This window comes from Schistocerca nitens, chromosome 3 (assembly GCF_023898315.1).
Source record: "Schistocerca nitens isolate TAMUIC-IGC-003100 chromosome 3, iqSchNite1.1, whole genome shotgun sequence".
NCBI lineage: Eukaryota > Metazoa > Arthropoda > Insecta > Orthoptera > Acrididae > Schistocerca > Schistocerca nitens.
Window position 1 is genome coordinate 826,399,796 of NC_064616.1, and position 13,054 is coordinate 826,412,849.

Sequence of the window (13,054 nt, forward strand, 5' to 3'; positions counted from 1 at the left end):
GCGGGGTCAGGGATTTTCTCTGCCTCGTGATGGCTGGGTGTTGTGTGCTGTCCTTAGGTTAGTTAGGTTTAAGTAGTTCTAAGTTCTAGGGGACTTATGACCACAGCAGTTGAGTCCCATAGTGCTCAGAGCCATTTGAACCATTTTGCACCCTCTTCCACAACGATGGAGTAAGGCCGTAGAACGCGATGAAGACTGTGTAGAAAAATAGGACGTGGCTAAGACATGTTGATGTATATTGTCACCAAATTCTGACTATTAACAATAAATATGTTCTGAGAAAAAAAGTGGGGGATTACTTATTGAACGACCATCGTATATGACGGTGTGATAGCTTCATTGTTTCATTCAGTCATACTGCTGTAGTTATAATGATAGCCTATCGTCATTTTATACCTTTATTTTTATTTTGAAAACGTGTCCAGTACCTCTACTTTTTGTATTTGTATTTAGCACTTTATTTTACATGTGAAGAATGCTCACGGTAGCTGAAACTGATTATTTCACTATTAACGAAAATTGTGATTTTACCAAAGGTTTTGTAAGTCAAAGGAAAGAGAGAGGTAAGGTTTATGGTTTAATGATACGCCAGTAAAGAGGTCATGAGATACGGAGCAGAAGATTAGATTAGGTTAGATTTGGGGAAGAAAATGGGCCGCGCTCTTTTATCAACAACCATCCCAGTGCAATTTAAGACTTTCCCGACGTAGTAACTGCTCCATTGATCCACGGGCGTCGCGATGGATAATGTTGTGGAAGCTACACAATATTTCGACGAGGCAGTGCTCGTCATCTTCAGGTGCTTACTGACTTGGTCAGTAAGTACCTGAAGATGAGGAGCAGTTGTGTCGTTGAAACATTCCGCAGCTTCCACAACATTATCTGACACGACGCCCGGGAACCAATGAAGCAAAAAATGGTTCAAATGGCTCTGAGCACTATGCGACTTAACTTCTGAGGTCATCAGCCGCCTAGAACTTAAGACTAATTAAACCTAACTAACCTAAGGACATGACACACATCCATGCCCGAGGCAGGATTCTAACCTGCGACCGTAGCGGTCGCTCGGCTCCAGACTGCAGCGCCTAGAACCGCACGGCCACTCCGGCCGGCCACCAAGGAAGCAACCATCCCTTTATTTCCTTTAAACGATTTAGGCGAAACAACGGAAAACTCAAATCAGGAATGTCGGAAAGGGATTTGAAGCGGTGTCCTCCCAAGTACGAGTCTTTCAAAGCCGCTTCGTTTTGCCGTTGGTTTTAGCTGGCTTTTTGTCGAATTATTTTTAGCTTACTCTCCGCCACCAACATCACGTAATTAGAAAACGCGGGCATGTAATTAGAAGTATCTCTCTCAGACTTCAAAAACGGTCAAATTTTCCCACACAGAATTCTTCGCTCTGATAAACATTACTGAAACACGGGTCTTACAAATTTGTTCCACCTTTTGGGCAGCAACTGGTGCTCCGCTGCGAGAGATTTCAGGCACCCCTGCTGTCCACATTTAACGTGAGATGTGTCTTCCCAATGTGTCACGTTTCAGAACGCGTCGGAAGCTCGTAAAAGCGTAAGGCCGGCGAGTTTTCAGTGCAGAAGAGCGGCTGTGTAGTTGGAAGCGGCCGATACCCGATGAAGCGGCGAGCGGTTCTTTTATGCCATTGTAAACACGAGCCGCCAGGCCCCGGGCCCGCTACCTGAATTCAACTGAACCACGCGTACCCCTCTAAGTTTACATAATATAATCCTCTTTTTTTCCACACCTTTTGAGTGGCGTGCCCCCTGCGACGCGGCTCGGCAGTGTCGCCTTACAGCCGGCCCGGGGTTACGGGCGAGCAGCGGGAGCGCGGCGGCGCGCGGCGCGCTACTGCTACCACCAATCATAACCTCCAATTTAAGAATTAAGGTTAACTGTAATTTGCTGCGAGCCACCGAGGGAGTCAACCCCTGCCGTGAAATCTGATAACTCCGCGGGGAATGGCACCGATCGCCGCCCGAAATGTCGAGCGGTGGACGGCGCCGGCGTACGCGACACCGCTCCGTACTCTGCCCACAGAACTGCGCAGGCAAACGAGCCACAATAGAAACAGCCGCTGTAGCCACCTGCAATTCCGGATTTATTTCATCTACATCTACATCTACATGATTACTCTGCAATTCACATTTAAGCGCTTGGCAGAGGGTTCATCGAACCACACTCATACTATCTCCCTACCATTCCACTCCCGAACAGCGCGCGGGAGTAACGAACACCTAAACCTTTCTGTTCGAGCTTTGATTTCTCTTATTTTATTTTGATGATCATTCCTACCTATGTAGGTTGGGCTATTTTCGCATTCGGAAGAGAAAGTTGCTGACTGAAATTTCGTAAATAGCTCTCGCCGCGATCGCGTATCATATCTGCCACACTCTCTCCCCTATTACGTGATAATACGAGGGCTATCCACAAAGTACATTACGTTTTGGAATTAAAAATAAATAAAGTATTGGAAATTTTTTTTATTATATACAGATGAAAGCCACACTTAAATACTACTTTTCTACATAGTTGCCATTTAAATTAAGGCACTTATCGTAGCGATGGACGAGCTTGGAAATTCCTTCGTCGTAAAATTCGGCCGCCTGCGCCTTAAACCACGTGGTTACCTCTTTTGGGACAGAAAAGGTGTGATTTTTGTGGATTTCCTGGAAAGAGGCACTACAATAAACTCTCAAAGGTATTGACAAACTGCCCAACCTCAGAAGAGCAATACAAAACAAGCGCAGGGGAAAGTTGGGCTCAAAGATCTTGCTGATTCACGACAACGCCCGGGCCCACACGGCAAATGCCACTCGTGAAGTTCTCGAATCTTTTAAGTGGGAGATGTTTCCTCATCCGCCGTACAGTCCCGACCTGGCACCGAGCGACTTCCACTTATTCCCAGCAATGAAGAAGTGGTTGGCTATGCAGCGTTTTGATGACGACGCACAGCTTCAAGAAGAGGTAACCACGTGGTTGAAGGCGCAGGCGGCCGAATTTTACGACGAAGGAATTTCCAAGCTCGTCCATCGCTACGATAAGTGCCTTAATTTAAATGTCAACTATGTAGAAAAGTAGTATTTAAGTGTGGCTTTCATCTGTATATAATAAAAAAAATTTCCAATACTTTATTTATTTTTAATTCCAAAACGTAATGTACTTTGTGGATAGCCCTCGTACAAAACGAGCTGCCCTTTTTTGCACCCTTTCAGTGTCCTCCGTCAATCCCACCTGGTAAGGATCCCACACCGCGCAGCAATATTCTAACAGAGGACGAACGAGTGTAGTGTAAGCTGTCTCTTTAGTGGACTTGTTGCATCTTCTAAGTGTCCTGCCAATGAAACGCAACCTTTGGCTCGCCTTCTTCACAATATTATCTATGTGGTCTTTCCAACTGAAGTTGTTCGTAATTTTTACACCCAGGTACTTAGTTGAATTGACAGCCTTGAGAATTATACTACTTATCGAGTAATCGAATTTCAACGGATTTCTTTTGGAACTCGTGTGGATCACCTCACACTTTTCGTTATTTAGCGTCAACTGCCACCTGCCACACCATACAGCAATCTTTTCTAAATCGCTTTGTAACTGATACTGGTCTTCGGATGACCTAACTAGACGGTAAATTACAGCATCATCTGCGAACAACCTAAGAGAACTGCTCAGATTGTCACCCAGGTCACAGCAGAGGTCCCAGGACGCTTCCCTGGGGAACACCTGACATCACTTCAGTTTTACTCGATGATTTGCCGTCTATTACTACGATCTGCGACCTTCCTGACAGGAAATCACGAATCCAGTCGCACAACTGAGACGATACCCCATAGGCCCGCAGCTTGATTAGAAGTCGTTTGTGAGGAACGGTGTCAAAAGCTTTCCGGAAATCTAGAAATACGGAATCAACTTGAGATCCCCTGTCGATAGCGGCCATTACTTACTGCGTTGCACAAGAACGATGTTTTCTGAAACCATGCTGATTACGTATCAAAACGATTTATTGGTGTCGTTTCTCTTCCATGACGCGAACACAACATTCTCGACAGCTTTAATTATCTCTGCGTGCCGGACCGAGACTCGAACTCGGGACCTTTGCCTTTTTCGGGCAAGTTCTCTACCAAATGAGCTACCCAAGAACGACGCGCGACCCTTTCTCACAGTTTTATTTCCGCCAGTACGCCGCCTCCTACCTTCAATCCCATCGTGGGAAAACCTCTTTCCTCCTATGCTCTTTCAGCTTGCAGAAAAGATGGAAATCGCATGGTGAAAGAACTGGTCTTCCGCAATAGCATCAGCAACATCTGCGCTGCATTGGTAAAACTGCTGGCACTATTTCACTACGGCTGCAAGCGACGTCGCATTTGGTCCACATACCGTCACATTTCATAGTCAACCTGTGTGCAATTGAGACGTTTTGCCCACAAGAATCGTACTGTCCCGCCAACCTTGGAATACGTTTATAATTTCCGCGCCATGTCTCTCCAGCACTAAAATGCACCTGTCACCCGTAGCACAGCACAAATGTCTCTGCAGGGAACCCTGAACGTGTGCTCTCTTCTCACAATCCACCACTCATTCTGCATAATGGTTTTAGCGTGAGACGACACGTGTATCTTACCGGGGTGATCAAAAAGTCAGTATAGATTTGAAAACTTAATAAACCACGGAATAATGTAGATAGAGAGGTAAAAATTGACACACATGCATGGAATAACATGGGGTTTTATTAGAACCAGGCGCTCCACCCCATATTGCTAGACGTATGAAAGATCTCTTGTGCGCGTCTTTTGGTGATGATTGTGTGCTCAGCCGCCACTTTCGTCGTGCTTGGCCTCCCAGGTCCCCAGACCTCAGTCCGTGCGATTATTGGCTTTGGGGTTACCTGAAGTCGCAAGTGTATCGTGATCGACCGACATCTCTAGGGATGCTGAAAGACAACATCCGACGCCAATGCCTCACCATAACTCCGGACATGCTTTTCAGTGCTGTTCACAACATTATTCCTCGACTACAGCTATTGTTAAGGAATTATGGTGGACATATTGAGCATTTCCTGTAAAGAACATCATCTTTGCTTTGTCTTACTTTGTTATGCTAATTATTGCTATTCTGATCAGATGAAGAGCCGTCTGTCGGACATTTTTTGAACTTTTGTATTTGTTTGGTTCTAATAAAACCCCATGTCATTCCAAGCATGTGTGTCAATTTGTACCTCTCTATCTACATTATTCCGTGATTTATTCAGTTTTCAAATTTATACTGACTTTTTGATCACCCGGTACTTCCTGACGTTCCTACGTACAAGGTGTTATCCTCCTTATATCCCGAAGGACGTAGTTTATTTATAGGGTCTTTTAACAAAAGCGTCCGCTATTCTTACATGGGGTATTACTAGTGAAATCTAGAAAAAAAAACCATGTAAGTAAGGATGTCAAATCAAACACCTATGAGCCATCTAATTTCCAAACATATTTGATTTGGCTACCAGTTTCGGCGATTTATTACGCTATCTTCAGGCCATCTTTAGGCCCCTGACCTGAAGATAGCGTAGTAAGACGCCGAAACTGGTAGCCAAATAAAATAAGTTTGGAAATTAGACGGCTGAAAGGTGTTTAATTTGACAGCCTGTAGCGAACAGCCGAGTCCCGCAACCATATCTGAAACGATGGAGATACAGAGACATGTAAGAATGTATCAGGAAACAAATGCTTCTTGAACTGTTGGCCATTTTACTTATGTGGAGAAGGGTGAGTGCTGAGTGCTGTAGGCTGTCTGCTCCTCTTCGTTGCTCATTTCTTACTGGTTACAGTGTGCAGTCATCAGAACAAGATTAGTGATTGCGTGGTTTGTGGACTATTTACATAGTAAAATGGAGTCGTATTGTTCGACGGACAAATGGCAGACTTGATACTCTGCTGTGATTTAGCGAACGGCGCCAATCATCGAATACCGGCCATATACGAAAAACGGTACCCTCAAAGCCGAATTCCATCTGGGAAGATGCTAAGCAGGTTGCTCCGAGGGTTCGTGGACACGGGATCATTCGATACGAGGGCGGCAGACCTCGCATATTTAGCCGTATATGGAAGTATGAGTGTTGCGACGATGAGCAGATTATGCAACAAGTGTGCTGCTAAATCATAAATGAAGCTCTGGCGTCGTGAATTCTGCACGAGCAGTTACTTCATCCCCATAGTCAGAGCTCCTCAAGCCACATGACCACCCTGCCACATCTGCAGTTCTGCTGATGGGTTCAAAGTAGGGCTGTTGATAAAGCAACGATATATCGATATTTTTTCTAAAATTGGCGATATATATCGGTGATTATTTACTCTCCGACATATCGATATCAGAATGGCGATATCGAGTGCCGATATTTTTATTTTATGCTAAATTTTTTTCGCAATTTTCGGTAAATATATGAAACTAGTCTTTTCAGATTGTAGTAGAGCATAATTTTACTTCCACTGTGTGAAGGAATCTTACTACTTTTCGAGCACCTATCACGTCCAGTCTTTCTCTTTAACTGTGTGAAGCAAGTATAGGTGGTACAAAGAAGAAGTCCGACTGCACTGGCGAGATGGCGCTGTCAATGGAGTATGAAGATTTCCGATGCGGAGAAACAGCACACCAGCTGCGTTAAACAAATTTTTTCGTTGGGCGTAGACATGTGAGGGGATATGCTGACATTATCGGCGCTCTGCGATACCAACAGAAACTGCAACGTTTAACTTCACCACGCAGTTTTCGCACCAAAACTGCTAGATCACTGGCGTCTGCGTCTGGAAAAGAAAAGAAAAAAAAAAAAATACAGGGACGTCGGCATGTAGGTTCCAGACAAATCCGCTATGTGACGAAACCGAACGACGGACACATCGGACACTAAAGTGTTATGCTAATTATTGCTATTCTGATCAGATGAAGAGCCATCTGTCGGACATTTTTTGAACTTTTGTATTTGTTTGGTTCTAATAAAACCCCATGTCATTCCAAGCATGTGTGTCAATTTGTACCTCTCTATCTACATTATTCCGTGATTTATTCAGTTTTCAAATTTATACTGACTTTTTGATCACCCGGTACTTCCTGACGTTCCTACGTACAAGGTGTTATCCTCCTTATATCCCGATGTGCCACTTAAATGCAGTTAGCTAAGTGATTATCGCAAAGTGTGAACGTGCAGCGTTTTACTTTCAATCCTTGCTCTAAGGGGGATAAGCAGGCAGCTAGCTTGTTGATATACAGACCATCTAATAATAAAGCAACACTTAAATATCGAGATCTGAAACCAGCAGTGTATTGACAAGTGCAGCCGATATTGTTATAGTCCAGGACGTCGATATAGGCCAGAACGTCGATATACATTTCGTCGATTTATACATGTGTCGATACTACTTTTCGATATATCGAGGGCCGAAATGTTTTTCTTTTAAATATCGATATGTCGGATTCACGATATTTTTAAAAATATCAACAGTCCTCGTTCAAAGGCGGAGAGTCGAAAAAACGTGATTCACAGATTGCATATTATTCATGCATGAGGCGAGATTCACACAGAGGGGCCTAATAAATTAAGACAATAATCACGTGTAGGCTGACGGAGATACTCGAATGACCACAAGTCAAGTATTTGGGTTCGTTTTAGTACCATCGCATGTGGAGAAATTGTCAGTGAAGACTCATAAAGCCGTACATTTTTTCAGACGAACTGAACAGGTGCTGTTTATCGTCAGTTCCTGTGCGACAAATTACACTGGTGTGTAAAAGTTAAGGACAAAAATAGCTTTCGCATGATTTGTCACTGTCAAGCAACATAGCTCGATGAACTTTGAACCATACATAGAAAGAACTTCTACAGCATAGCACAAAAAGACAACTAAAACAAATACGCAGGGAGACGAACAGAAATGACACTTTTGTTCAGTCAATAATTACACTGCGATTCATGCCGCTTCCCAGGACATTACAAAAGACGGCACAATGTTCATAACAGGACGTGTGATCACCATGGAGGGCAAAAAATGCTCTGCAACGTGCTCCCATGCTGACCGCAAGATTGGTAAAGAGCTCTTGTGGATGGGCGTTCCATTCCTCTACTAGGGCGCTTGACGACTGTTGGAAGGTCGTTGGTGCATGTTGGCCTGCCACAATACGTCTCTCCAACGATGCTCGATCGGAACGGACAGAACGGTCCATTCACCGAATATTGTCTCGTTCCGAGCTCCTGCACATGTGTTGCTCGATGCAGTCGCACTTTATCATCCATAAATACGAAGTCAGGGCCTAATGCACCACTGCAAAAGACGTACATGGAGGAGTACAGTGTCATTAACCTTGACTGGTGAATGCACCGTGTTCAAAGATTTGGAGGACTGTTCGCCTATACAGCAGTATGAATTCCCACGCCACAACACCCAGACAACCTGAGGCGTAGCGCCATATACCGATCCTGCCTTGGAGGCGGTTAAGTGGGAGATGCGTCTCAGAGCTGGATAGTAACAGATGGTGACGCGAGACTGGACGCGGACGTAGTTTATGTATCAGCCGATAGAGGACAATATTGGATAGGGGGACTGTGATTTTAGTTTCGATTGTGCCCACTAGAGTGCACTAAAGTAATAGAATGTTTTTCATAAACTGTTCTAGTATTTTCATTAAGTGTTATTATTTCTTTTTGTGTATGTAAAATGTTACAAATATGTTTTAGCAGTATGAATGATGTGTGAGTGTGGATTAATGTTAATGTGAAGATAATTGTTTAACGAGTTATGTAGTAGGATTTAGTGTGGGAACATTTCGAATAAGTATGGATATGAACAAAGGGGATTTTTGTAGAATAGATTTGTAAAATAAGTTTATGATAAAGGGAAAGTTAATTCAGGTATAAATAACAATAGTAAATAACTTTATGCATAAACAAAACTTCAGCATATTATATAATTACGTCGGTAAAAGGTGCAGTCGTTAGGTTTACTATTTTGCCATTGGTTATTGATGAAAAGCGCGGAGTGACGCGGGAGAATGTTGTTTTGCTATCGACTGTTGAGTAAACTGACCAATGGTAAAGCAATATTCTTCGCGCGCTTTTCTCTGCTGGTAGAGAAGACTTAAAGTGTTCTAGGGAGGAGTCGAAGCCTAGCCATGAAACAGATCGGACGTGTGTAGTAGTAGTTCCGATGGAAACGATAAGTTGCCGGATCTAGCAGTGTTTCATACATTAGAAGTGTGGCAAAGTGACGGCATAATTATTCCGATGGGCGTGTAGAAACTTCGGAATTTTTAAATGAAAAAGACATATATTCCGCGTGGCGTATTGAGCAGGTCGGTGGCTAATAACTGTGACTGCATTTGGTACCGACAGACTTAATATTAGGCGAGCATTATCGATCTAAAACAATCAGTATTTTTGTAGCTATTACGTTTTCGGGAAATGCAACACCATAAACGTGCTAACGCGAGTGAAAGGGATTGTGAGTGACTGTGTTAAGGGCTTGGCAGTGATGTTCACCTAAGTTTCAGAATATACGAGGGGCGTTCAGAAAGTAAGATCCGATCGGTCGCGAAATGGAAACGACTATGAAAATCCGATAAAGCTTTGCACAGATGTGTTGGGTAGTGTCTCTAGTATAACCCCAGTTAGCATCACGTCGCTCTTCTCATTTCTGAGCTCGCAGTGAGTGCGTAAAGATGTCTAGAAAATAGTGTCTGCCGCCAAGTACGAGGGCCTGGTGAGAAATTTCGCCTGAAGCTATGCAGCTAACATTACATAACTGTCGTGCTGTTTCTTCTTCAAGACAATTCTCAGCCGCATTCTGCAGGGGCAATGAAGATGCTCCTGCATCGTTTTCAAATGGAAATGTGAGATTACCCACAATACAGTCCGCAATTGTCTCCCCCTGAGTTTCATCTCTGGTCACATGAACCGCTGTCTTTGAAGACAACATTTTGACACAGACAACGAGGTGTAGGCCAGCGTGGAGAATTGGCGGAAAGCACTGGCGGCTGCCTTCTATGATGAGTCTATTGAAAAATTGGTACAACGCTATGACAAAAGTCTAAGTCAGAACGGCGACTACGTAGAGAAGTAGCTGAAAGGTGTAGCTAAGTGTTACAAGTAAAACATTTCTGATGTTCACTGTGGTTTCAATTTGGCAATCAATCGGAGCTTACTTTCTGAACAGGCCTCGTATTAATTGAGGACAAAATTTCCAACCTTTCATCTCATATGAAAATTTTCTCCCGAAACGTAGATTAGTGACTTTAATTGCAGCCTGGTTCACGTCGAAGTACAGTAGGTTTCACTCGGATTCCCTTCTGATGATCTGCTGAGACGATGTTCACAGGTAGGTGCAGGTTCGTCGTAAAGGGACGGAAAGAACCACGCCGCCGCATACCTAAACGATGATGTTCATCCATGTTCCTTGGTGCATTATCTGTCGTCATCTCTCGCCATATAAGGATACTACCAGCATTAACAGTACTTTCTGTGTAAGATCCAGTTTCATCGAGCTATGAGAGCGTGCTGAAAAATTGTGCCTCCCAATTTTTAACGTACAAACAGTCAAAGCTTTTTAAATGAAAACAACGTTATTAACACTCTACGTTTTTACTCTTTATGTGAAATATTTGCAGCGTTCTACCACCAGAGGGCTCCGAATTGTAGTGTGTCATATGGAGCGCTGAGTAACATTACTGCCACGGTGCGTGATAAACAACGTGTAGTAATCGTGTTTCGAATTCGAAGAGTTCGTCATAATATCGAGCACCCTCTCCTTTAGCGTAACAATGCCAGACCACACACGAGGGTTTTGATATCAGCAACAGTCAGACGCCTTGGGTTCATTGTCATCGATCATCCTCCATACAGCCGGCCGAGGTGGCCGAGCGGTTCTAGGCGCTACAGTCTGGCACCGCGCGACCGCTACGGTCGCAGGTTCGAATCCTGCCTCGGGCATGGATGTGTGTGATGTTCTTAGGTTAGTTAGGTTTAAGTAGTTCTAAAGTATAGGGGACTGATGACCTAGAAGTTAAGTCCCATAGTGCTCAGAGCCATTTGAAACATCCTCCATAAGTCCCGACTTGGCCCCATCCGACGTTCATCGCTGTAAAAAATTTGAGGAACGCCTTCGAGGACATCACTTGATAGTGATGAAGCGGTGCAAGCAATTGCTAGATTGTGACTCCGTCAACAAAGTCAGAAATTTTACAGTGACGGTATCAACAAACTGGTCTCTCGTTGGGAGAAAAAGGGTTTGTTGGTGGCTACTACGCTGAGAAATAAATATGTAGACATTAAGAATAAAGAGATAGAAAGTTAATAATGGTCTTTTTATTAATAAAGTTTTGAGAAATTGCACATAAAAAATTTGGAGACATTATTTTTCAACATGCCCTCGTGTGTTATTGGCAGTGACACTTCGTGCGAAATTTACTTTCGCCCTTAAGTTCTGAACATGGGTATATTTGCACTACTAGAGAACGCTACTGATGTGTTGGCAGAAGAGCCAACACCGTGTTGCTAGAGGAGGCCGAACAGTTAAAGTAGTTGAGTCTAATAAATAATGTACGAAGCTCTTGGAATACTTAACTTTAATCCACAATTGGAGAACATCGCTCTTGATGATACATGAATTATAATCTCAATATAAACTGGTAATGGCGCCTTGCTAGGTCGAAGCAAATGACGTAGCTGAAGGCTATGCTAACTATCGTCTCGGCAAATGAGAGCGTATTTGTCATTGATCCATCTGTGGCAAAGTCTGCTGTACAACTGGGGCGAGTGCTAGGACGTCTCTCTAGACCTGCCGTGTGGCGGCGCTCGGTCTGCAATCACTGACAGTGGCGACACGCGGGTCCGACGTATACTAGCGGACCGCGGCCGATTTAAAGGCTACCACATAGCAAGTGTGGTGTCTGGCGGTGACACCACAGCTACCACTTCACAAAGAGAACGGATGTAGTTTATGCACGACGGGACACCTCTTCATTTCCTATGCCTCGTACAACAGCACCTATCACAGATCTTCAATGAGCGATGGATAGTCTGGGGATGTGCAGCAGTATAGTCTCGCCGTTCACACGACCTTAATCCCTTAGATTTAAGCCTATGAGAATACGTAAAGGCATTGATGTATTCAACACCCATCGGCAGCGTGTACACGTTCCAGGAGCGTTTGTCCCATGCTTGTGACAAAATCCATGGGCAGCAACGTGTGATCGCAAAAGTTCGTTATTCTTGCGGTTTCTCTGTGGAGGAGTGCTGAAGGACATGTAATAATGAGGGGCAACCACATTGAGCATCTTATGTAGTATCGAAAGCTCATATGACAACACGCATTTTATTCCTGGGCATGTGTTTACAGGAACTTTTTTCTAGTTTGACCAGTAATGCCTCCTCTAGGAAAATGGGACACGCCTCATAAACACACAGTATGGTGAAGTGTGAGTATAATTTAATAATAGGGCTTTGTCTTCTGCCACACATTGTGTAGTAGAAGATTGACTGGCTGACGCAGTACCATAGTATGGTGACGGCATAGAAAGCGCTTGGAGTGTTTTGTGTAGTTTTGACTGAACACTGAAGTTTAATGAAAATATTTTCTTCGCCAAACGAACTCTTAACAGCTTATACAATAAATATGGAACCAACAAGGTGCTGAGCAACTCGTGGTATTGTTTCTCAACGCTTTAGCTAAGGTCTTCATATTTGTAAATACCTTCAGTTAAAATATTTCTGTAACTCTTAAATACAGTTACAAAAAGAGTCACTATCTCTTTTGAAACGAGGTGGCAATATGCTCTCCAATCTTTGGCAACTCGCTTGCCGTAAATATTAAGTCACTAGTGCACTATTGCCAGTTTTTCTGCTACACACTCTCTTTAAAGTCATGTACTCATCATTATTTTACCTATAATGTGAAGAAGGAAAGTCAATGGCCGCCCTCTGGGAATGTATACACGCACACATACACACACACACACACACACACACACACACACACACACAGAGAGAGAGAGAGAGAGAGAGAGAGAGAGAGAGAGA